This window comes from Sander lucioperca, chromosome 6 (genome assembly GCF_008315115.2).
Source record: "Sander lucioperca isolate FBNREF2018 chromosome 6, SLUC_FBN_1.2, whole genome shotgun sequence".
Classification (NCBI taxonomy): Eukaryota; Metazoa; Chordata; class Actinopteri; order Perciformes; family Percidae; genus Sander; species Sander lucioperca.
This window is the reverse complement of record NC_050178.1, coordinates 8,453,450-8,479,342: the sequence shown is the minus strand read 5'-3', so window position 1 is coordinate 8,479,342 and position 25,893 is coordinate 8,453,450. Positions and strand designations below refer to the sequence as shown.

Genomic DNA, 25,893 nt, shown 5'->3' with positions numbered 1-25,893 from the left:
GTTAAAGGGTTCTGCACCGTGCTCAAAGGCTCTTAACATAAAATAGTGGGCACCATACAGTAGATGGAATACCAGCCCTTTTGGTTGCTGAGGTAAAGCCAGAATATACTGTTCTCAGTACTGGGAGTTGAACCAACAACCTGCAACCTCTTAGCCACGCTGAAGAGGTCAGAGAGGCTGAATTATTCAGGAATTTTACATTACATCCAATCTTGAAACAGTCTGGACAAAATCTAATATTCAGAAAAGATTCCATTATGTCCCATTTCATTCTACACACATTTTCATAATCTGAAGTGTTGTGTAGGTCACTCCTCTGCAGAAATCTTTTTACCTCACATGATTTTTTATTTCCGCGAGCATCCAAGTTGTTAGATGTTGCTATGTTTCATCTCTTGAAATTCAAGAAAACAAAAACATCTATTTTTGTTAACACACTTTAATTTTGTTGTCAGTGTTGCTCCGGAGAGAAAAACAACCCTGCACGTGAGGTAATGGATGTGAGCCTTTGTTAGTTCAGACAGCTTTCTGCCTTTAATCCACAGCCTAGGTGGTTATTTACTGAGCTGATTGACTGGAAATCTTCCCCTGCTCTCTTTCATGTCTCATCAATCACATCACTGCCACGCTCCACATCCGTATATGCATTATATGTAGACACTTTAAAACACACACACTGGAGCACACAGACACATTCTCTCGGCGCTGTCACGAAATGACAGCGAGAAGTATTACAGCTATTCGGAGGGGTTACATGTGCTTTCCTGAGGATGCATTTGGATAGAGTTTTAAAATGTTGTAGTGGATAAACAAACCAAAAGCATTAATGAAAACAGCATTTCAAAACAAGTACAGGATATTTGTGTCTTCTCATGCAAGGACAGTTTCCCTCTCCCTTCATTCCTATCCAGGGCAGTGGAGCCGACAGGTTTGTGCCAAAGCGCTCCTCATTTTTCATCAATCACTGAACCTAATAATAACTCCATATTGCTTTTCACTGAGGCAACAGTGCAGCACTCAATACAGCCCCTAATGTATGCAGTCATTCAATTAATGTAGCTATGTCTCTTGGCCATTTATTAACATGCCCGCAGAGCTGATTTCTAAGTAGATTGACTGAGTGGAAAATAACTGAAAGTTTATTGACCACTGCAGGAATGAATTACCAAAAATAGACAGGTGTTGATAAATGACCATTGACTGGGATAATAGTCTCGCATTGCCAGATCTCCACAGCGCTGCGGAGGAGAGTCTGGCGAGTCCACACAGCATTCCGGGATGGGAGAAAAACTTGCTCTGGTTAATTGGCATTTCTTTAAACCAATCACAATTGTCATGGGTGGCGTTAAGCGCCGGACGAAGCCACTGTGCCTCTGAAAAATAGCCTCAAGAAGGAGCTTTTTTTGGTGGAACATGTGTACGTTCAAAAGTTGTTTTAGTCGTGAAACAGAAAACTCAGATTGGACAGATAGTCTAGCTAGCTGTCTGGATTTACCCTGCAGAGATCTGAGGAGCAGTTAACCATAGTCCTCATGAATCCACCGGAGTTTAAAATGCTAACACAAAGAAAGTGGAAGATAACGAAGAGACTACCGGCCGAAAAGAGTGACATCCAGCGGAATTTCCAGGCGGCACCGGAGCAATCCTGGAAGTGGAATGTTGTGTATATAGACTAATGGGATAATGACCCAGTGAAGATTTTTAACAAACCCCGACTCCCTTTGGTGCCATGACAGGAGGCCTATGCAGTAGTCTTGCAATTTTAAGCTGGTGAATTGGTGATGTGAGCCGACTTTGACGCTGACAGGTAGGAATAAGCTACAGTTGATGGCAGAAAAACACCAGCATACATACAGCAACAAACAGTGTGTACAGTGCATGCAAGATGGGGACTTCCTGTGAATGCGCTGTCAGCAGTGCTGTCAGCTAGCTCCATGTGTTGCCATCTGTCAGGCTAACACTGCTGGTGCAGTCCTAATCATTTCTCTTGCTGATGGCACCAACCTCGAACTAGCACCATCATCATAATCCTTAACCATCTTCAGCCGCAACATCACGCTAGGAACCTCAACCTAACCTTCAGGGTCAACTGTATGAAGCTCAAAAATGATTTTATGATGGGGGAGATCGGCGCGGGTCTTTCTGAGGGGGGAAAAGAAACTGTACACAGTCAGCAACTTTAATAAACATCGATTGAGTGGAAAAAGATGAGTGTAGAGAGAGGGCTTTTTCTTCTGTCACACGAAAAAGTAATAAAATTCCAACGGAAACCAATGAATAGATGGACTTTGCATTAGCATAAATATGATTTTTTTTTGTGCTGGACAGTAAATCTATTTAAAGGGTGAGGATTTGTTAGAAGAAATATCAGATATTTTCTCTTGACATGAAATCCATAAGCTATAGACTTTTTGCAAAACCGCGGATGTTTGCTATAAGGTCACATCAGGCTGCAGCAACCAGAGAGATTGACGGTTTGAAAATACAGCTTCACGCTTTCCTTCCTCCTCAGCCTCTATTCAGTTTGGTTACAATGACGGAAGGATGTTGCTGGGGTGATGAAGAGATGCTGAAGCTAAATACACACAGACAGCATAAAAACAGAAATTACAGACAGACTATGTGTAATTTCAGGGTTAGTGCCAGAATCCCAAACTGTTAGATATAGAGGCTTGTAAAGGAAACAGAGGGTCTGCAATTATAACCATCTGGGAGATGCGTATCACATTTTGTTCAATTGTAAGCATGCAATAATAATAAGTATTAGGAAAAAAGTACATTTTTCTATCTATGGTAACGTATATTTTGTAATTACAGTGATATGAACCAAAAGTTGTGTTTTTTAAGAATGTTTTGCCTCTGGTTGAGTTATTTATGTTGACTGTTGTCTGTGAAGCTGTACTACCAAAAATGCTAAGGTCAGCATGCTAAAAAATCCTTATATAATGTTTACCATGTCTACCATATTTGTTTTGCATGTTAGCAACCCCAGTATTTGCTAATTGGCATTAAACACAAGTACAGCTGAGGCTGATGGAACTATCATTAGTTTTGCAGGTATTTGGTCATAAACCAATTTATTGGATGAATAAAAAGATCATGATGGCTCTGTATAATAAGTCAGGGGGTCACTGAAGTTATTACAGCTCATACCAAGGGGAACATAAAAGTTTGTAACAAATTTCATAGCATCCATTCAACAGTCATTGAGACACTTCACTCAAAACCACAAAAGTGACCTCATGGTTTTGCCAGAGGAAGGATCAGGGGATCATGAAAGTAATTAGGATTCATCCTCTGGCGACCATGAATGACATTGCCATCACTATAGCCACTGCACTAGCATGGCCAGGCCAGCTGACAGTCTTGCCTGGGCCCGGGACGAGATAATATTAGATGGCCCCCCCCCCCCCGCGCCCAGATCTCTCCTTTTCCCTTGCTCTTCCTCTCCTGTTCCTCTCCTCTGCTCTTCCTTTCTTTCCTCTGCTCTTCCTCTCCTGTTCCTCTCCTCTGCACTTCCTCTCCTCTCCTCTGCTCTTCCTCTCCTCACATCTCTCGCTGAAATTAAGTGTGTGATCAGTCTCTGATCCATCCTGCTCAGACTCTTCAACGGGGCAGTGGGCCCCTCCTGCATCACTCTCTCTGTCACCTGACTGCAGCTGGATCTCTCTCCTCTCTGTCTCATCCTCTCTGACGGAGCTACCAAACTCATGTGGTTTCTGTCAAAGATAACGTGTTGTGTCAGGCTTTTATACAAGCTAATGGACGTTAACATTAGAGCTGGCTTGTTAGGTTACGTTACAAGGCTCGTAAACGTTGGCTGCGGTGTTTCTTACCTTGCTCTACATTGACTTTACTAGTTCCAGCTTCACTGTCACCACCTTTTTTTAAATATTTGTTTAGAAAATCTCTAAGGCCTCTATTTTTTTCTTCTCTTCTTCTCTTTTCTTTCCTTTTCTGAGCACCGGACTTGTGCTGACTGGACATTTTGAGCGTACTGAACTTCAAATCAAATGACAACATCAAATTTTGATCAGTGGCCAAACCATTTTTTGTGTTGGGGGTGGGGTTCTTGACCACTATTTCAAGGACAATTAGGAAGAAAACAAATAAAAAGCTTTTATGTAACTCAAATATTACATATGTTTTTTCCAGTTCTGGGCCCCCACCCCTACCCTGGGCCCAGGACAACAGACCCATTTGTCCCCCCCTATCAGCGGGCGTGAGCATGGCTAATCTGAATATGATAAGGAAAAATTTGAAGAAAGAAATTGTTGGTTAAAATTAGCTTTACAGTGTACTTTACAGGAAACATAAATGTAACTGTCATGCTCCCCAAAAGAAGCTACACAATGTGGAGGCTTTACTTTCCCACCAAGGGAAGTGTGTGAAATGTCTAACTTTCAACCTATTCAGCCCACTAGAAATTATTTTAAAGTAAAGATCTGAGAAAGCTTGACTTGGGGGGGATGTTATGGGTTCCCTGCAAAGTTCCCCACATAGTGAAGCTATAGTGAAGTCAACACGGCATTAGTGTTTCCTCCATTTAAGAATTAGATTCCTGTTTGGTAGGATGCTGGGGGAAATCATAGCAGAATATGGAATAAGTATTGTGGTGGACTTATACATATGTATGATACAAGCAACTAAATAACAGCACAATCATAGGAAGAACAATCAAATTACAGAGCTTGGGAGCTAGAGGGAGATAGTGAAGAAAATGATATTAGCGGAGAAGTGAGATGAGGAGAGGAGAGAGTAAGGAGATCTTGTACATTTTCTAGGAATGGGGAACATTAATCATCTATAACTTAATTTGGAGTTATTTCATATAGGCAAAAAAAAACACTTTAGTTGCAACTTACACGAGAGGCCTATAACCTACCTGCAAGTACATGCAAGAATAAAATGTAGGAATTGTTCAATAAGGAGATTAGTAGCTCAGACTGAGTGACAGAAAAAAAGACACACATACTGGCAGATAGAGAAGGTATTCGAGAGAGAAAGTGAAGGATAGACTGTGTGGTAAAGGGCTTCACACTAACTTATTATGTAAGGAATAGGTCAGATGAGCTCTAGAATTGACTGCTGAAACCTGATATATCACATGCCACCACAATTAAGATCTCTTTTCGTCATTAAGGAAAGATCAATGGTATCATCTCTGCTCTCCCTTTCTTTCCCACTCTCTCTGTCTATCGGGTATCTGATCCTCCGTCGGCAGTTCGTTGTCTCTCGCTTCATCCATAACTTCCACACCTCCTTGATAGCGAGAGTATTCAGAGGAAATGGACCTCGCTCACCAGCTCCCCAAGCACACATCCGACTCCCTCTCCTGCCTCCCGCCCTCCCATCCTTCCCCCGAAGGACTGATGAAAAAATGAGAGCTGCTTGTCTCTGAGCTCTCTCCCGGGCTTGTTCCTTTGTTTAATTGGAGTTTTATTGGTGACAATCAATTCATTTCTATACGTGCTCCAGGCTGCATTGATCTGCTGTCACAGAGAAGAGTCTAATGTACAGCTCCACTCCCACCGCACTACAAACCACAGGCTCTCATGCCAGCTACTATTAGTTTTTTTTTAACTTTCTGTTTCTACCATTTACTGCTTCTTGGGATTTAAAGTTGATTTGTTTTTCCCCACATTTTTCAGGTGTACCTCATAGTTCCTCTAGAGGAGGAAGAGAGGCCGCAAACTATACTATACTCCAGGATGAGATGTTGAATACAAATCAGTGTTTACTTTGAAGTCAATGTTTACCTTAAATGCTCCTAAATGCCATAAATCTGTTCAAGCTGCTGGTGGAAAGCTAAATATCTTTTAGTAAAAAAAGTTTTCTTACTGTTGTTCTGAACTTGAAAGATGACATTTTTTTTAACTACACCATTGATACTGAGGTATGAGTTGTGTTGTAAGACCCTTAACATTCAAGGACTTTCATTTCAGCTATCCCGTTTCTATTTCGGGTATTTAGATAATCAGTGGTGGAAACTAACTAAGTACATTTACCTAAGTATTGTACTTAAATACACTTTTTAGGTACTTGTACTTTACTTGAGTATTTCCATTTTATGCTAATTTATACTTTTTACTCCACTGTATTAATTTGACAACATTAGTTACTAGCTATTTTGCATATATTTCATATCATCAGTCAATTATATCATATTATCAATACAAAATATAATCAACTAATAAATGATGATGTATTATTATAGATTAAACTAGCCAGTATTATATAAAGTAATTAAATTAGCTCCACCTTACCAAAGGCAACATTAAAGTGATTAACATGATAATGCATCAATAATGAGAATCCTGTAATATAATAAATATTGTTGAAATGGATGAGTACTTTACTTTAAAGCTGTAGTATGGAACTTTTGTCTCACGCCTCTGGCAGTGAGAGTAATTACACAAATACTGTTTACGTGCTTAAGAAAAAAAGTGGCATTCACATTAATGCTACGTTGCTGTAATCTCTCCCCACTTCCTGCCTGTCAAGGTATTGGGTAATACAGGTAGACTGACATACTGTGCAACCAATCAAAGAGCCAAAATAAGCAGCTACAGTGTGAAGAGCTGTAAGTGAGTGAGCAAGGTTGGTTGACGGCACTTTGTGTTTTGCTATTGTAAATACATTGTTGTGGAGTTAATAAATAACTCAATAACTCACTCTAATAACTCATTCTGCTGGCACGTCTGTTTCCACAGACACCAAACACCAGAGAGCTTTCCCTGCTGGTAATAAGCTTAGTCAGAATTATGTGAACTCCTTTAGCAAGGGCTTGAATGTAACGGACGTTTATTTATGTGTAAAAGTTGCACTATAGCTTTAATGTATATTTTGATGGTAATACTTTTGTAATTTGCAACATTTTGAATGCAGAACTTTTACTTGTAACTGAGTATTTCTAGACTGTGGTACTGTATTACTACTTTTACTTAAGTAAAATATCTCAGTACTTCTTCCACCACAGTAGATAATACTGAGATCCAGAATGCCTTACAGTGACTGCACAGGGGAAAGAGTCATTATTTAGAGAAATCTCCACAGGACATAATTTTTGCTTTTTCTTCATGATGTAGTTCTGTTAGTTTCACTGGTCTCTAGCGTGCGGTGCACGCTGGAGCAGTTTTTTGTAGTGTGAAGTGTGAAGTGAATGAGATGAGGGTCAGCACCTCCAAGTCAATGTACTGCTGCCCCCAAGTGAAGGAGTTCAAGTATCTTGCAATCTTGGTGACAATTGAAGGTAAAATCAACAGGTAGATTGGTGCACCATCCACAGGAAGCGGCATGACTGAAAGCCTGTAACGATGAAAAAGCTTTTGTCTGCGGCTCATAGTCCATAAATGTGATTCACCTGTGTCTTTCGTTGATGGACAGTTGTTGCAAGAGCTAACTGATTATTGTTATTGTTGTTATAACCAATTTTTTTAGAGTTTTCATTCTTCCAGAGTTTTTGGCAGTTACCAAACAGCTTCAGGTACATTACCACCATACTCTGAGCTGGAGTAGGGCCAACCTCGATTTGCATGTAGTCCGTGAAAACCAGGACAGATTGCAATCAGTTTTGTGATCTTGCCAATGGCGATGCATATGTCGCTAAGTGCAAAATAAATTGTTTTAAAGTGCTCATATTATGCTTTTTGGCTTTTTCCCTTTCCTTTATTGTGTTATATACTGTATCTTTTTTTGTGCACGTTATAGGTTTACAAAGTGAAAAAGCCCAAAATCCACCCCAAAGGGAATTACCATCTCCAACAGAAAACACTCTATTGTAGTCCAGCCTTTACTTCCGTGACGACTGTGCGTCACTTTGTAACACACGTTATAATGCTCACCTAGCTGCTAGCGTGGCACGCCCTCATACTCTGCTTCTGACTGGGTAGTAGTCCTTACCTAGCTACTGTGCATGTGCGACTCCCAACAAAGATGGAATAGAAGTGTGATGCCTCACTCGGTAGCTAAAACAGAGAGCTCAACACACAGGGTGAAAAGAGGAGCTGCAGCAATGTGCAGTACAACAAAAATATGTTTTTTGAAAATTAAACCATGTAAACCTATTCTGATAACCTCTAAATACAATTATGAACCTGAAAATGAGCATAATATGAACACTTTAAATAGCGAATACATGTGGCTGACATTGCAGTGTCTGGTAAAGTGGGTTCCAGACTTGTGAAAGCATTCAGTTGGCAACAGACAGGCAGGTCTAAAACATCTGCAACAGATAGTCAAATAAAAAAAACATATTTCAATGTTGGAGTTGGCAGAACATTGCACGGTGTCTGGACTCACCTTAGGGGTGAGGGGTAATGACATAAGACCTCCAGAAGGAGCATAGAGTACATGTGCTGCTATTTGCATTGAAAGAGGACAGTTAAGGTGCTTTGGGGATTTACAGTTGTAATACCATTGATGCTTCCCTGTAGCAGCTCGGGGCAGACCCATAGGTCTCATCCCAGGGGTTACAAATCCCATTTGCCTTATGAACATGGCAGGATCCCCCTAGAAATGTTATAGGACCATAGAATGTCTGGGCCACCATGACTGGGAGCTGAATTGGATCTTGGGACAGAGCTAAAACAGACACGTTATAGAAGTCAAACCTTTGTCTGTTTGTTTGGTTAAAGGACATTTCATAATTTTACAACGTGCTCATAACTGCTGTAAAAATTGAACTAATTTGTGAGGCCAATAAGACAGAGAAAGTTGACTTAAACATATTTAGGTGTTGGTTGTGTGGTACTGTGGCTCAGACATGTTTAATACCAGCAGTGACTCCACTCTGTTTTGACAACGATCATATAATAATAAAAAAGAAACTTTACTTCCTTCGGCCCCCAAAAATGGGAGAACTGAAAATTACATTTAATTACAAAAAGCAAAATAAAGCCAAGAGGAAAAAAGATAAACCCGTAAGAATAAAATGGAGAGAGAGAGAGAGAGAGAGAGAAAGAGAGAGGAAAAAAGAAGAAAAGGCACTAAAAGTGATTTCGCAGTCCAGTGGTGTCGCTGGATTATCAAGAAAATGAAAGCTACTGAGTCAGGGAGTATCAGGAAGCAAGAAAATGGAGCCAAGACAGATAACATAGTAAGGGAGAAGAAGAAAATGAATAAGAGAATGAGTGTAGTGAAAGCAGAGGTCTGTAAGACAATGTGAGGGGAAAGTGCAAAGAAAGAGAGAAAAGGTAAAAAGACTATATATATACGACACACAGTGAGATTATGAGTGCAATAAGACAAAAATGAGAATCACTTCACCCCATAGAGAATAATCAGTGGTTTCTTGAGAAGTAATATCTGTAATATTGTTTCGAAAAGTTACCAGCTCAGCTCTGAAATCATTTTTTGTTTTTAAGATTATTTTTTTGGGGCTTTTTTCCCTTTATTTGAAAGCGACAGTGGATAGACATGAAAAGGGGGAGAGAGATGGGGGATGACACGCAACAAAGAGCAGCAGGTCAGACTTGAACCCGCAAGGCTGCAGGACTCAGCCAACATGGGGCAGACGCTCTTACTGGGTGAGCTAGAGGCCAACCCTGAAATATGTTTTTAGTTAAAGAAGGGATGAAGTACTTTTTCCACATATCAGGCAAAATGTAAAAAGTATTCTGGCTGATCATGAGCAAAGGTTTCATAAAGAAAAAACAGTACTTTCCATTTGGCCAACATCTAGCATATGCAGCAAATAAAGCTGTGTACCAGTGTTGTTTGGAGCAAGCATCACCTGAGGAAAAAAGAAAGAAAGAAAGAAAGAAAGAAAGAAAAAAGAAAGAAAGAAAGAAAGAAAGAAAGAAAGAAAGTGATATAGTACTCTCCACCATCTCACATCTACATAAGAGGATTTATGAAGGTATTGTGTTCCAGCTTAAGTGTTCTATGCTGACAATATTACAAAATATTGCAGATGCCACTATAATTGGACTGAGAGGGAAATGTAAAAATCCCCGGTTCTGGTGTGCAGTAACAAATTCAACATATGTCACAATATAAATCCTTCCATCTCTGTTCCATTGCTTTGGCACTTTTAAGGTTCTTTAAGGTTTCATGTTTTACTGTATTTGTCTTTATAGAGTTTCACTTTTAATCAATTGACATCTTAAAATAACCCTGAGCATTAAAGGACAATTCCGGCGCAAAATGAACCTAGGGGTTAATAACGCATGATTACAGTGGTAGTGCTGGGCAATATATCGATATTATATCGATATCGTGATATGAGACTAGATATCGCCAGAATTGTCCTTTAAGGAACTTTCTTTTGGAAAATATTGCAATTTTATTTACAAGGCAGATAAGGTCCTTAAACTCTGCCAACTGTAACACACAGCTGTAAACTTCTCCAGTTTAAATTAGGATCGTAGAGCAGTGAATCCCTAATTTAAAAGGAACAGCCACAACCAAAAACTGAAAGTATGGAGGAGGAAATGATAACTGCCTCTATAGCACAACGTAATAAAATAAGGTTATAAACTCATGTAGATTAACTGCCCTAAACAGACTATACCGCTCTTGTTAACACAACCTTTTGTAAAATGTGGTGGGATTATGGAGCTATGAAAGATATTAACCCCAGGGACTGTACTTTCTCCCAGTGACTATGAATCAGTGCCAAATAAGCATTCAGTGCCTACAACATATTGAGCATCGTGTGGTGAGTGGGAGTATTCATTCATGTATCTTTAAACAATGCTGCCACAGCCAAATCAGTGAGAACACGATGTGTATTGTATGTATTACTGGAGAATATCAACATTATATCAGTATTACTGACAAAACAAAGGCACAATTAAAAATAAAAATGAATAAAACTGAAAATGAAATCACAAATTGTGTATTGGTGAACTACTTGATTCTCATCAATTGCAGTCTCACAACTTGAATGAAAAGTATTGTACATTTGACCTTAGCCTATAATCAGTTTTTGAAATCAGTCACAAAACAGGACTGTGAAAACACAGCTAACGTCTATTATGTCTTCCTTCACATCTGTCTACGGCGTCTGCTGAAAGGTAGACAAGGGAGGGAGTGAATACAAATGGCAGTATGCTTTATCTAAAAAGTCATTAGAAGATTTTGCGCTCAGGAGCCAGACTTCAGTGACCATAGATCAACTGTGTGCAGGAGTCCTCCCTTGTTCCTCCTATCTTACTGATTACATCAGATCAGCATGCCGGAGTGTTTTTTGCCTGGCTGGCTGGGTGGGCAGACTTCCCACATGTCTCCAGTGATGCCACGGCACCTGATCAATCACCCTCGGCAACTCTTTGGGGACCCGTAGGAGAGGAAGTGAGTGACGAAGGAAGGCATTGGTGGATTGAGGGTGTCTCGTTTGCATGCGGGATGGCAGGCAATGCATCAAAAGATGACAGCTATCCCATTCTTCCTTAAATAAGAGTGGTGAGACTCTTGCTGGCTGTGCCTTAACTTTAATCATTCATCTAAATAACTGTTGCAGAAGTCTGCTAGTGGAGGGGGCTGCAGCCAAGCAGGCTGCCATGGGCCTGGGGAATATGAAAACTGACATCGCGCCACTGGATTTCTCATTTCTAAACGTGTAAACATATATCTGACTCAGATTGCAAAAGCACAAAAGCGCTTGTCTTGATCACCCACAACCCTCCCCCCTCCTTCTCTCTCTCATAGATTTATGTATTGAACAAGCTTGAAATTCATCAAAGTTAGACTGAGCAGGTTCGGAGGAGGTGCAGGGTACTCGGGCTCTGGCAGCATGAGCGACGTGTTGAGCAGCTAAGTGACAGTGATTGATGCCCTCTGTGTTTTGCAACTTATCAAGCGCATATACACGCTCTGCAAACAGATAAACAGCAAAAACATTTGAGATAAATAAAGAATCAAATAAACTCAGGGGACTTGCAAAAAAGAAGAAGGGAAAAAAACTAACTATCTGCATAATGAATAGGCGAGATGGAAAGAAGGAGGGAGAAGAGAGGCAGAGATTCCCAGCGGGTGCAATTGAGCCTGGGAGACGTCAGTTGGGAAGGGATACAGGGACACGTGGGACAACTCCGACAAGTCACCCAGGCGGCAAAATAAAGCCGGCTTCCTCAGATTTGTTTCCAGAGCTCATCGGTAGGAGAGCTGGATGACGGATGGACTGGCGCTGGGCGCAACGTGAGCGTGTCAAAGTTACTCACCATAATAAAGACCTGCTCTTTTTTCTTCCATTCGCTTCCTTTTTTTACAGCCACCTGCGGTCCCACTGCCTACAACTTAACAACTTTAACTTTAATCTGCCTTTGTTTTTCTTCCTTTACCCCTCAATTTCTTCATCCTTCCTTTATTCAATCTCTGATCTGTCTTCCATCCCTTCTTTGGTCCCTTTTTTTTAATTCTTCATCATTCCTTATTTCCTGCATCTTTCCTTTTTCCATCTTTCTATCCTTCCAACACCTCATTCATAACATAATTGTAATTATGAGTTCATCGTGACACTTCTTTCCTTTCCAAATTTTCTAACTATCATCTGCAGTCCCGGCAGAACAGATGGGCATTGACTGAGTCAACTGTGCCGGCCCTGGACGAGCCTTCGTCCCCAAATTCAGACTAGCTAAATGTAATGTATATTACACGCACAAACAGCGCAGCCAACTTGGCGTCTTTCTCGCAAGACTTTACAGACCCTTTTTTAGTTTGCTCCGGCTCCTCTGGCAGCAGCACACCGTCTCTCCCTCTCATCTCATTTCTCGCCGTGTGCACGGCTGACACGAGTGAGTGACTATGGTAATGGGCAGCGGTGTCGCCAGGTTATTTTGTCAGGGCACCTCTTCCTAACTGGACGCGATGCGAACAAGTGATTATCAGATTGTTTTGGTGTTTCTCAATGAAGATGTTCTAACCTGCTCTGTGTTAGCGAACAGACTAAGCGGCATGTGGCTTGTTTGAAAAACCTCTCGCTCTGGCTCTATTTTTTCAAGGTTTCGCACGCGTCCTCCATCTCATTGGTCAAAAAAAGAACTGAAACTGCACTCCAACTATATAGAAACAAGGCCGACAAAAGGTAACTTACCTTAGCAAATATTAGCCGTTTGTTGACAGAACAATAGTAAAATGCCAACCTGGCTGAGTTTCAGAGGAACACACAGCAGTGAAAGGCAATGTTGGCAATGTTGGCTCTGGATTATTACAATAAGAGAAAACACTGTTATGTCAACCTTCACTCCTTCACATAGGCTACCGGGACTGTTAGGTAACAATCCGATCACGATTGTTTTGTGGTTCGTATCCTAGCTACTGGCTTGACCTCTGTGAGTTGATTGTTAAAGCAGTAACAAGATCTCGGAGAACAAAGTGACACAAAGCAGGGTTCAGTTCACAATGTTCTAAAGGTTAAATGAGACACACAAGGATATATACATTTTCTAACAATCGCTGCATTCACTTCGATGACGTGAAAGTAGATAGATAAGAAAGAGGATCCATGGAAAAGGAGGACTGGTTCAAGATAGGTTCACACAGATACATCTTCAGAACGGAAAACAGTGTAACAATTTATGATACAAATTCATGATACCAATTAAAACAGATGAGAGAGGCTTTCTTCAGCGTTATAACAGAATGGAATGTAACAGATTCACAACAGTGACCCTCTCCGTGATTGTAATTGACTGAAAAAAAGCAGTGCTGGCTAAATGTCACAGCAACAAAAAATCTCATCTCGCCTTGCTGTGTGCAATCGTTAGTAGTATATCTAGTTTTTCGCATTCCATGTGCCACAGTACGCAGCTCGATGTATGTTAGGGAGAGGTGTTAACCAGGAATTTTTTGACTGCTAAAAAAGCATAAAATTGTAATCGAAAAATTACCACTGGATAAGCCTGTTCATGTCATGTTTACTTGTATCACTCTGCTGGTCTGAAATCGATCTATATCTTAGCAGTGTCAAGATGTGTAAATAGCTGCATTTCCACTGACCTGTTAAATATATTAACTGTATTTTAACTTCAGATCAGTGGAAATTCAGCCCAGGAAATAGAATACAGACATGCATAATTATGTATAGATAGGGAGGATGTGCTGTATAACCAGCCTGATCAATACACTCAAGTGCTTGTGTTAACATTGGGGCCGCTCACGTAAACCTAAAACTATGACTAGCTTCTGATGTGACTAGCTTCTGATGGTTCCTTCCCTAATTCATTCCTCACACATTCGCTATTTTCTATCCTCTCCCTTTTATTTCCTCCTTAATACTCTGATCCCGCCATCCATCGTTTTCGTCCATACATTTCTCATTTCTCCATCCTTGCTTGCTTTATTTCCTCCTTCCTTATGTCTTCCCACATCTCCATCCTACCATCTGCCCACCCACATATGATTTTGAGAATCGTGACTTCCTAAATCTGTAGACCCTTCCTTTATTTCCTTCGTTCTTCCTTTTCTGCATCCTTCCATTCATTCACCCACCCAACAATCCACCCATCCGTGACTACAAGACCAAAGTTATAACTAGCTCCTGATATTTCCTTCCTTCCTTAATTTCTTTGGTTCATCTTCATTAATTTATTCCTCAAACCTTTCTCTCTTTATTCATTTTCTCATTGACCCATCCTTCCTTCCTTCCTTTATCTCCTCCTGTTCCAGTGGTCTCTATCCTTTCATTCATCTATAACTAGAATTACGAATTCTGATTGTTCCTTAATTTCTTTCATACTTCATCCTTCTACTTCCCTTCCTTCCATCCTTACTTTCTTAATTGATTTTTCTCTCATCTCTATATTATTCTTTGCTTTATTCCCTCTTTCCAGATGTCCTTTTATTTCTTTACCGTTCCACCCATGACTAGACATGACTAGAGTTACTCTACTACCTAATAACTTCCTCCGTCTTTCCTTCCTTGATTCCTTTCATCCCTCATCTCTCTTGCATCCCTTTTCTTCTTCCATTTCCTCACCTTTGCATTCTTCCTTCCCTTATTTCTCTGCACCCATCCGCACATCCGTGACTAGCTCCTGATAAATCCTTCCTTAATTTCAGTAACCCCTCATCCTTTATTCAATCCCTCCATTTGTCCTTCCTGACTACTTTCCTTCCATCCTGCTGCCAGAGCCCAGGACTCCCTGATTTGGGAGTCAGCAGACTTTTGGGATGTAATAGGATGATTAGACAAAGATGAAAAGACTAAGCGTTTCCATGTCTGCTTCTTCCCTGCTGTGAAGGACAATTTCCATGCGTTTGTGGCCTAAGCTGAGTGGGGCTGATCGGGGGCAAAGCTCAAACCTGTGAGGGGATACATGGCTCTCCGGTTTGGGGCACACTGTCTTCACCGGGGCTGATGGCAGAGTTAATTGGAGAGAAAACAGTGGGAGGTGCCAATGAATAAAACCCCTCAGAGATGCCGGCAGCAGGACACGGACGGCATTCACCTTTCACTTCAAGGTTAGGCACACACGCGAAAACACACAACTACTGCTACTGAAGCGACAAGGTTCCTGCAGTATCATTTGCATAGAAAGCACAAGATTAGCTCCACTTTATTCTGTGAGAGTAATTTGATTAAAAGGAGCTGGAAATAACACGATGGATAAGATAGATAAATATAAGACAACACATACACATTCAAGTGCACAATGTATAGCAAGTTTTCTCCTCTCCTGCCTTTTGGATGCCTTTGCCAGTGTATAAATCACCCTGCTTCAAGGACGCAGCATTGGGACCCCTAACTGGGATCTTTCACATCCACCATCTGGACGCAAAAAAACCAGAGTGCTGACCAGCGGCCCTGCTCTCATTCTGTTGCTCAGGACGAGCTGCAAGATGGGGGTTGGGTGTATACTGTAGATAGCAACCTAACGATCCAATGACTGCTTAGTGTGTCCTGGACTTCATAAAAAAATCCTCTCTGCAGATGAAAATGAATCGAATAGAGCAGTAATGAAACTGTTTGAGAGAGCGACAGAGGCCAGAACAGACAAAAAGAAAAGAGAGAAGCCGTCAGTGTTGCTGCTCATCCAGAACTGTCCCAAGTATTCTCTCTACTCTCTCCCTCTCTCTTTCCTCTTCACTCGCCCTCCTGCAGAGACGTGTCCTTCTATCATTCGACTTGGTTTCACACTCCGAGACCCAATATCAGAGTAGATATGAATGAAATGAACACAGGATTGTCTTTCCACAGACAATTGTGTCCACTGCGGTTATTTGTGTCATGCTATCCACTAGTGTTAGTAGGCCTTTATCTCTCTGGGCCTCTCACTCGTCTGCCTGCCTGCTGTCTTTCCATCAGGCCAAAAACATTACTGAGGACAGCAGTATTCCTCTTTCTCTCCCTGTCTACCTGATGGGACAGTCACACACACACACACACACACACACACACACACACACACACACACACACACACACACACACACACACACACACACACACACACACATCATTCTTGATCGCAGATGCCCACATGCATCATACACATATCTGGTATTAATGCTGAAGCCTACATATATCTGAAAATGTATTTACTTTATCCAGTGATGCAAATAGGGCTGCAACTAATTATGATTTTTTATTTTTATTTTTACATAGCTGATTAATCTGCAGATTATTTTCATGATTTATCATTGGTCTATAAAATGTCACAAAATAGTAAAAATGGCCATTACAATTTCCTGAAACACAAGGGGATGCCTTTATAAATTGCTTGTTTAGTCTGATCAACAGTCTAAAACCAAAAGATATTCAATTTATAACACATAAAACAAATATAATCTGCAAATTTTCACAATTGAGAAACTGGAATTAGAAAAAAATCTCCCTTACTAACAACTATCAATTGATTGCAAATTATTTATCTGTCAATCAACTAATGCATAAATCCCCAAAATCCAATAATGCCATGCCATAAAGCCATACTGCTAACTGATATGCAACATTGCATGCAATGGCCAAATACAACCAGAGATATATAAGATCATTTGTATTGATTAAAACTTTCTTTATAGCTTTGGTTATTGTTTCTGTTCTGATAGCATTTTACTCACCAAGTTAGCTGCTGAGAACAACCAAAACTGCAATTTTGAGATCAATACGATATTGATATTTTTTTAACAAATCCAAAAAATGTAATTCTTTTTTACATTAGTACAAACATTTTGATAAGGATCCCTTTAATTGAGTTATAATAAAATTGTGATCAAATGATGTACTGAGCAGGATATTTTACAGTTGTCCTTGCTCCTTGTTGGACAAACTATGCTTCTAAATCACCTCAAACACATCTTTGGCATTTCCCAACGTCAGTTTCTTTCTTACTTATCAGCCGACATATACGATACAGATATATCCCTTAGATAAGAATCCCTTATTACACATTAAAACTGTGTGTGTGCACAGCTAAAACAAGCAAGGTTAAAACCAAGAAGTTGATCTGTGAACTGTAATGGGACTCTACAATAGACAATTTGAGTAACATATTTACTGTTCACCTTCCTTTTCAAGTAAAAGAGTTTAGAACCCGTATAATCATCTGGGTATGCGTTTCTTGCCCCATCTGACTTATTTTTAGTAAAGTCTCTGTTTACCCAGATCTTAGCAATTAACTAGATAAGTACAATCGTAATTATCCTTGGTATAAACGATAACGTCATATTAACACATTAGCCAACCCTTCCTTTGTATGACTTCTGCAAAATGAAAACCTTCAAAAAAAGTTTTTTTCTCAGTTACAGAGAACTTGTAGCAGGAAATTTGTATAGAAAGTTAAATTGCGGCACTGCTATGATAGCTACATTTGTATTAGTGACCTGCACTCATTCACACTGCTTGTGTTGATTCAACAGCGATAAAAGGCTCTGGACAGACCAAGACATGTGACTAATAGTCCAGCAGGATCTGTGGTTCAATTACTGGGTAGGGCAGCTCTCCTCTGCCCCTTGGCTAGATGCTTTACTGGAATAGCTTCAGTAAACACACACACACACACACACACACACACACACACACACACACACACACACACACACACACACACACACACACAGCCTTTATAAATGTGATGTCACTGACCAAGGGATATCAACACTGTTACATTTCTCTCCCTCGTTTTTTTCCTTAAAGATATGTCCAGAAGAAACACATTGGAAGATTGGATATTGGCACTATCTAAATGAATGTTTTTAGGCCCTGGGGAGGCAATGGCTCACTGCACCGTCTGGGTCTTTAAAAATCAGGTGACAACCGATGAAAAGCTTGGCTGAAGCAGCTTATCCACAATGAGTGACAAAACTCAGGAAATGAATACTGACCTATGAGGTCTTTTGACAGTTAGTGGGTGGGAAACCAGTTTCAGCTGGATTCCTAATTTCACTCAACTAGCAACTGGTCTCTTGTAAGTTTGAATCCATGGACTCGTAAGGTACATCTTGGGCAAACAAAATTGATTTACTGAAAGATGTCAATTCCATTATGTTCCGTGTAGCACAGCCTCAGTTTTGGACACTATCTGTGTTTAAAAACAAAAGCAGATCGGCCTTGGCATTCACAGAAGCAAAAAAAATGATGAACGACAAAGCATGATTAGAATTTTCTTGAGCTCCCCCACTGGTCCAACCCGACCTACAGTGACAAAACTGAACTGACTGACACACGCACACACCAATGCCCACACGGCGTAAACACAAGACGGGTTTAAGGATCTGGCATGCTTCCAGAGCAGATGGGTGGGTGGGGTAGGGGAGTGGGGTGGGCCTGGTGGGTGGGGGGAGCAGGAGAGCGCCAATCTGTCATTTCTAACAAGCCAGGAGACTTGCAGCCAGGGCAGGTCACAGACACAGGACACACACACACACACACACACACACACACACACACACACACACACACACACACACACACACACACACTCTCACGCTCACTCCTCGTCCTTACGCAGGCATCACATTCCAACTGTGGCATTCCTGCTAATTAAAACACAAATTAATGATCCAAGCAAGTGAGACAGGCTGACTCTCCCTCCCTCTAGTCAATATTTAGCCTTCATCTCGGTTGCATCTGCCTTTGCATTGGCTTCTCAGTCTTATTCCTCTTCTCTTTTGTTTAACCTTTTTTTTAATACTATTTTCCTTTTGTCTTTTTATGTCTTCTCCTCCAAGATATGTGAGAAAAGCACTAAAGGAATGATGTGCAAACACAACCTGTTTCTAATTTGTCAATCAAGAAAGAAAAGGCATCATTTGCATACTGAAATCCAGCTTGTAGGAGGAGACAAATATGCTCAGAGATCTCTCCAAGGGGTTGTATAAAACCTTTTGCATGTTGAAAATACAGTCATTAACTGCCATTAAAACAAAGGTTATTATCAAAAAACTTTTCAACGAAATTTAGTCCAGTTTCAACAGATGGCTCGACAACTTTCCTGTGCTGTTTTCAGCTGCTCTAACAAAAACCACCTGAGACTTTGGCAAAAAATAGAAAGTAAAAGCCAAAAGCCTTTCCGCCATAAAATCAATTCTACTTTTATAAATCTCTATTAAATGACAAGGAACAATGACTGTCATGGAGTCACCAGCGAGCCGCCTCCACATGTCGCTTACCTCTTTTAATTAGTCCATACAGCATGCTGACATCCAGACTGGGAAGGTCCAAGAGAAGCCGTAACATTATGTGAATGTTATGTTAGTTAGGTTTAGAAAAAGATCCTGGTTTGGGTTCAAATCATCTGTTACATTACTTGTATTCCGGTTACCCACGTGATACAGAACATGATGTAGTTCTGGTTTTTCCGTAAAGTAAAAAAAAAAACTTGTTTATTTTTTTTTCAAACGGGACACGAGTGAAAGTCCTGTTTGTTTGACAACTAGAGTCGCCGCCACTATAAATGTAAATATGACTTGTAATTACTTACAATGGGAGCTTTTTTGAGGGAAAACAGTCTCGATAAAAAAAAAACTATAAAAAAACTATAAATACAGGTAGCCATGTAGTTATATCCTAACTTGCTCTGTCTCTTTGAAGATCCTGCATTTTTTGGATCTCTTACAATAATTTTACATAAGCGTGAAATCATCGGCTCATAACTTGGAGAAACATTGAGGAATGGGGTGTGTAACTCGCAGAACAAGTGCTAGTAGTTCTCCCTTCAGAGCTGCACTGCTGAATAAATTGCTTGTTCTGTGATTGTATCTGTTATTCTTTCAGGAAGAACAGTGATGAATTCTGGGGCAAAGTCACAGAAAACAACAACAAGTCTGGCAGTGCTCCTCAGCGGTCCAGGACACCTTGCCCACAATGCATCAGTGGAGGGCTGACCTTGAGTGCTAGACATTAAGTTCAGGAAGCATCATTATTCCTGCTTCCCCGCTGCATGGCTAAGAATAGAAACACAATCACTCACTTATCATCTCCATATATCTTTTCTTTCTAGTTTTTTTTTTTTTTCATCATTATTTTTGATCAGGACTAAAAGAAAGGAAAAAAGAAGGCAAAGGAAAGAAGTACATAACGTACTGTAGTACATGTGGGCCTCAGTAAGGAGGATTAAATGAGCAGTAGAACGTTTATGAACGCCAAATTAATATGGAACGTGTGTCTAATGTCTCGCTTAACTTAAAACACAAAACAACTTAAACAAAAGAATGATGTCCTTGTTTTGTCTTTCGTCTGTTTGAATAAACTGGAAAAATGACACCTTACAGATGGGGAAAGAACAAGTTTTTTTTTAAACACATACAAATCACCTACTGGTAACAGTACAGACCCTCCATCTTTGTTTCCTTCCCTTCAGCCCCAGTTGGGGCTCTGGCTTACAATCAATACCTTTCACCGCTAAGCTAATCTGCAATAATAAAGGCATTACAGGCAGGGAAAAAATAACACCAAATCGTATTAAATATGGGAGATGGTCTCTTCCCTTCTATGTCTTCCTCTCTCTTGTTGCCTAGGTGAGCAGGAATCTGCTCCATTGGACAAATCACAGAAGTTGTCTGATCCCTAAATGTTCTGGGATGATCAACAGGCTCAGGATCAGTGGGTATTGTGGGTTACAGGTAGAGTTTGAAGCTTAGCATTCTGCTCAACTCTCATACCAGCCATGGATATTTCACAGGTTTGCCTTTTATATTCAGTCTGTGGCTCAGTGGAGCACTCATCTTTATTTCATTTTATGGCATTTTTTAATTTTAGCTGAGACTTTTTTTTTTTTTTTTTTTTTTTTTGCACCCTCCTCCTCTTCCTCCTCCACCCCCTTCATCCTTCCTGACAACCCCCTCTGCTGACTGAATCAGTAATGACATTATGCATCTTGCACTCTGAAGCTTTCAGCAAAGCAAGCACCAACTTCTAGCAATCTGATTTCTGCCCTTACTGCACCAAGCCTGGAAAGAAAGATATTCACATTGTAAAAACACCTATGCCCCGTGTTTTTCTTACACAATGAGCAAAAATCTACTAACCAGCCATTCAGCATCTCACCACTTTGATTTAGAGTCACAAATGTAATTTGAAAATTACACTTAAAATGTAATATTTCATTTAGGGTCAGTTCACCCAAATCACAAAAAACACATTTGCCCAGGTTAATTGATTTCTGCTGCTGAGACGTCTCTCACCTAACCAATATAATGAAGCTAATGTCACCCAAAGTTTTTTTTTTCCAGAAACAATGTTTTTAGTTACTATTTCTTTGGTAAACACAAACAGTATTAACAATGCTGTTATATAAATATATAAATAAATAAATAAATAAATAAATAAATAAATAAATAAATATATATATATATATATATATATATATATATATATATATATATATGGGTGGGTATATCTGGGGTGTTAAGACCAGTGGTGGAAGAAGTATTCAGATCCTTTACCTTAGTAAATGATAAAAATACACTTAATAATATAAAATAAGATAAAAAATACTCCATTACAAGTAAAAATCCTGCATTTAAAACTGTAATAACTGTATATAAAAGTATAAGTAATATCGACAGCATAAAGTACCAAATGCAGGCAGAATGTCCCTGTTCACAGTGGTAATATTATATATAATAACATTGGATGATCATTTCTGATGCATTAACATTTGCACAGCATTTAAATGTTGGCCGAGGTGAAGCTCATTTAGTTATTCTATCCAGTACTGTTGGCCACTTTGACTGTTTAATTCTGCATCACATTTAGATCGGAATCTGCATTATAACAAGTAAGCGGTCAGAAAAATGTAGTGGAGTGGAAAGTACAATATTTATTCATATACTTAAATGTGAAGTAAACGTATGAAGATGCATAAAAGAAAATATATAAGTGAAGTACAAATACCTTCAAATTGTTCACTACTTAAGTGAATGTTACTTTCTATCAGACGGAGCTTTTCAGATCGACTCATTACAGTTGGCTCGGTCTCAAGGGGCAAATTAACCCACAAACACACCAATCTAAACACACTGGGTTAGCTTTGCCAATACACCCTCAAGTCAATACAGCCGGCAGCCCACTTTTTATTTACACTTTTGTTCATGGTCTTGTAAAAGCTGTTCACAGGCCCCCTGGACTTTCCCAATTAGCTGGTGATTGAAATTGAGCTTTCTTGATAGAGCCAGAATTATAACAAATCCACATAAAGTAAATTTAAAATTTAATTCACGCTACTGTGTGTACAACATGCTTCATTGATCGTCCCAAAAAAAATAAAATGAAGCATGGATGTTGAGAATAAATTGATAAATCCAAAAGTTATCACGCTCCATTCTTAAAATACAGAGTTTGGTTCTGAGTCCTGATTGGGCAAAACATCTTTCTAAGCTACTAAATACTAAATAAGACACAGTAAATGCCCTACGAACACATGACAAATAACCCTAAATAAGTACTAGTACTAAAGCTGTATTGCTGGGGGGAGGAAAACTGTTCTTTATTGGTTATGTGTTCCTCCACTGTTGTATAGGAACACTTGCGTTGTAAAAGTTAATCACAGCCTCTTGTGCCAAACTGCTTTTAGCTATTTTGCATTTTAGATAATAACAACACACAAAGACAACATGCAGAGTTCCTCTACCAATAAATAGGTTTTGATTTAAAATACTGTATTTTAGTAACTATTTTAGATGTATCATACTTTTGTTTGAACAACATGCCATGAATGAAAAAAATACTCCTTCAGAGGGAACACGGCACCCAACATTAACAAAACTAACTGAGAAAAAAATGACTGAATTTAAATGAACTGTCAGCGGAGCCAGTCGCTGCATAACATTATTGAAACCACTCATGAGGACAAGCTCATTTAACACAAATTTACAGAAATCTACAAAACATTTTCTCTCATGTCTCCTTCCTGTAACGTTACTTTCAAAACAAATAGTGAGCTTGTTATAAAATAACTAGAGTTACCACCTTGCAGTTGTATGCCTTCGCCAAGCAGTCAAGTTGCAGTTTACATCCATGTCTGTCTATACCCATATAAATAATTTGAAAGAAATTTTATTTTAGGGTATTAAGTGTATTAAGTGTATTTTGTCATAATTAGCGTATTTATTCTTGAGTTATGGTAAAATACAGGTTTTGTGAGATCATCTTCACCATCAGTTCATCCTTAAGTCAAAGTGGACGTTTGTGCCAGATTTAAAGAAATTCCCTCAAACTGTTCCTGAGGTATCGCGTTCAAGAGAATGGGATGGATGGACAACCCGAAAACATAATGCCTCTGGCCATGGCTGTCGCTGGTGCAAAGGCATAAAAACTGATTGAAGAATATATCAATAATTAAGTTCAAAAGTGTCATAGAGAGTTTGCAGAAAACAGCAATGTTTTTTTAACTGTAACTATATATTGCGTATTTGCAAAGCCTAAACATAATGGGTGATTGTCAATAATCATAATTAATTATTATATTATTAAACATTAAATCATTAGCATTACTTTTAAAACATTCTACAAAATAAGTTTTAGTAGTACAATCCTACAAATGAGAAAACAGCAATGTTTTTTTAACTGTAACTATATATTGCGTATTTGCAAAGCCTAAACATAATGGGTGATTGTCAATAATCATAATTAATTATTATATTATTAAACATTAAATCATTAGCATTACTTTTAAAACATTCTACAAAATAAGTTTTAGTAGTACAATCCTACAAATGATGCTAATGTTTTCACATACTGACACTGACAATCCCATGTCTTATGCTCATCCACTTTGCTGACTTAATAAAGAGCTTGTATTGCTTATTTTGCTAACTGCATTGCATTGTAAAGTTATGCCATTCAATTATCTGCCTGCAAAATAATTTTCCAGATTTTTCTGATGCCGTAAAAAAGAAAAAAGAAAATGTAGATTTCAAGCAATAGTGTTGCACAAATCCACAAATACTGCATGTACATGTAGAAAACCTCTGCGACACCTCTTTATCTAACATGACATTCAGTCTGATCAACAAAACAAGTCCGAAATTATTTGAGAACAGATTGCAATCTCCTTTTCTACGATGAAAAGGAGACGCAGGGGTTTGAAATGTCAATGAAGAACAAGAATGAAATCATTAACTAAACCATTTGGCAACAGAATCTAATCTTTGCTACATCAGACATTGTAAATGAAAATGGGTGGGTGGGTTGATATCTCAACAAAGAACATTTGTTATCACAGATTAAAATCAATTCTTTCCAAAATAAAAATCATTGTGGAGGCAATGTGCATAAAGACATCAGAGGTGTTTGGTGTAGCTGGTAGGAGGGGTACAAAAAGCATGGTTTAAAACCGAACTATTTAAGAACACACATTAAATCTCAAAGCCTTTTGTAATCTACGTCATGTAAAAGATAATAACTGGAGCAAAAAGTGTATCTGATACAAATATGAAAAAAATGGTGGGGGAGGAATGTGAATTACAGAATTGATATGGGTGACACAGGGGGGTTCTGGAAAGCACTGACCTTGTGGATTAAACATCCAAGAAAATTACAAAAAACATTTATCAGCAACATTCATTTGTAAATCTCATTTTAATCTCTATTTAGTGGATGTGGCAATCTCCAAACAATGCACATCCAGTTAAATACAAATTGCTTTGCCTGATGAGATTTTGTAAGATGTGATAAACCTCGAGGCACACAACAATGTGGGAACAAAATTTGTGGACGCATCATTTTTAATATTACTCTAAGGTTAAATCATCAAGTCCATCTCAAGAATGATGTTCAGATAGTAAACTACGCCATAAATTCTGGGTGTTTGTCGCTCTCGAAATAAGTGTTTACTCATTCAAGGTCTACACAGGGATTTTTGATCCCAGACTACTGCAGAGGTACGTATATCTACAATAGTATGTTTTTTTTTTTTTTTAAGCCTTTTGGCGGTTCTATTTTACAAGGCAACAAGGTAGTAAATCATTCACAGGTATCTTTTTAATCTCTCTCTTTCTGTCCTTGTGTGTTAGATTTATGTGGCTCAGCAGGCCACCAGGACACGATGCTGGCCCCTCAATACTCTGCCGTCTGATGTAGCAAGACATGAGATCATGCTGGCCTCCTTATCTCAACTGCAAGAAAACATACAACCACATCAAGTGACAGAGAAAAAAATATAAAGGAAATGAATACCTGGAAAACAAGAGGAGTCGGGATAACACTGAGGAGTAGAGGAGGAGGTAGTAGAAGTGGTACAGAAGGGAGAACTAAACATGACGCTAGTGACTCTGTAGGCCTACTTTGCTCACATTGACAATCACGTTGACAATGCGAACCTGCTGATATTTAGCAGGCATGTTTACCATTGTCACCATCTTAGTTTTGCATGCTAGCATGCTATAATTTACTGATTAGATAAAAAAGTTAAGGGAACACCAACATGATTACAATTGAGGGGAGCATGAAAGTGTGTACTAAGTTTCATTGCAATACATCCAAGAGTTGTCAAAAAAAATCATGAATATC

The 25,893-nt window shown here is 39.3% G+C and overlaps 1 protein-coding gene across 1 annotated transcript in view; it reads right to left on the bottom strand.

Moving 5' to 3' along the window:
* The window catches only part of LOC116051590 (neurexophilin-2), a 47,656-nt gene that overhangs the window by 1,869 nt on the left and 19,894 nt on the right, over positions 1-25,893 (bottom strand). The window lies entirely within an intron of this gene.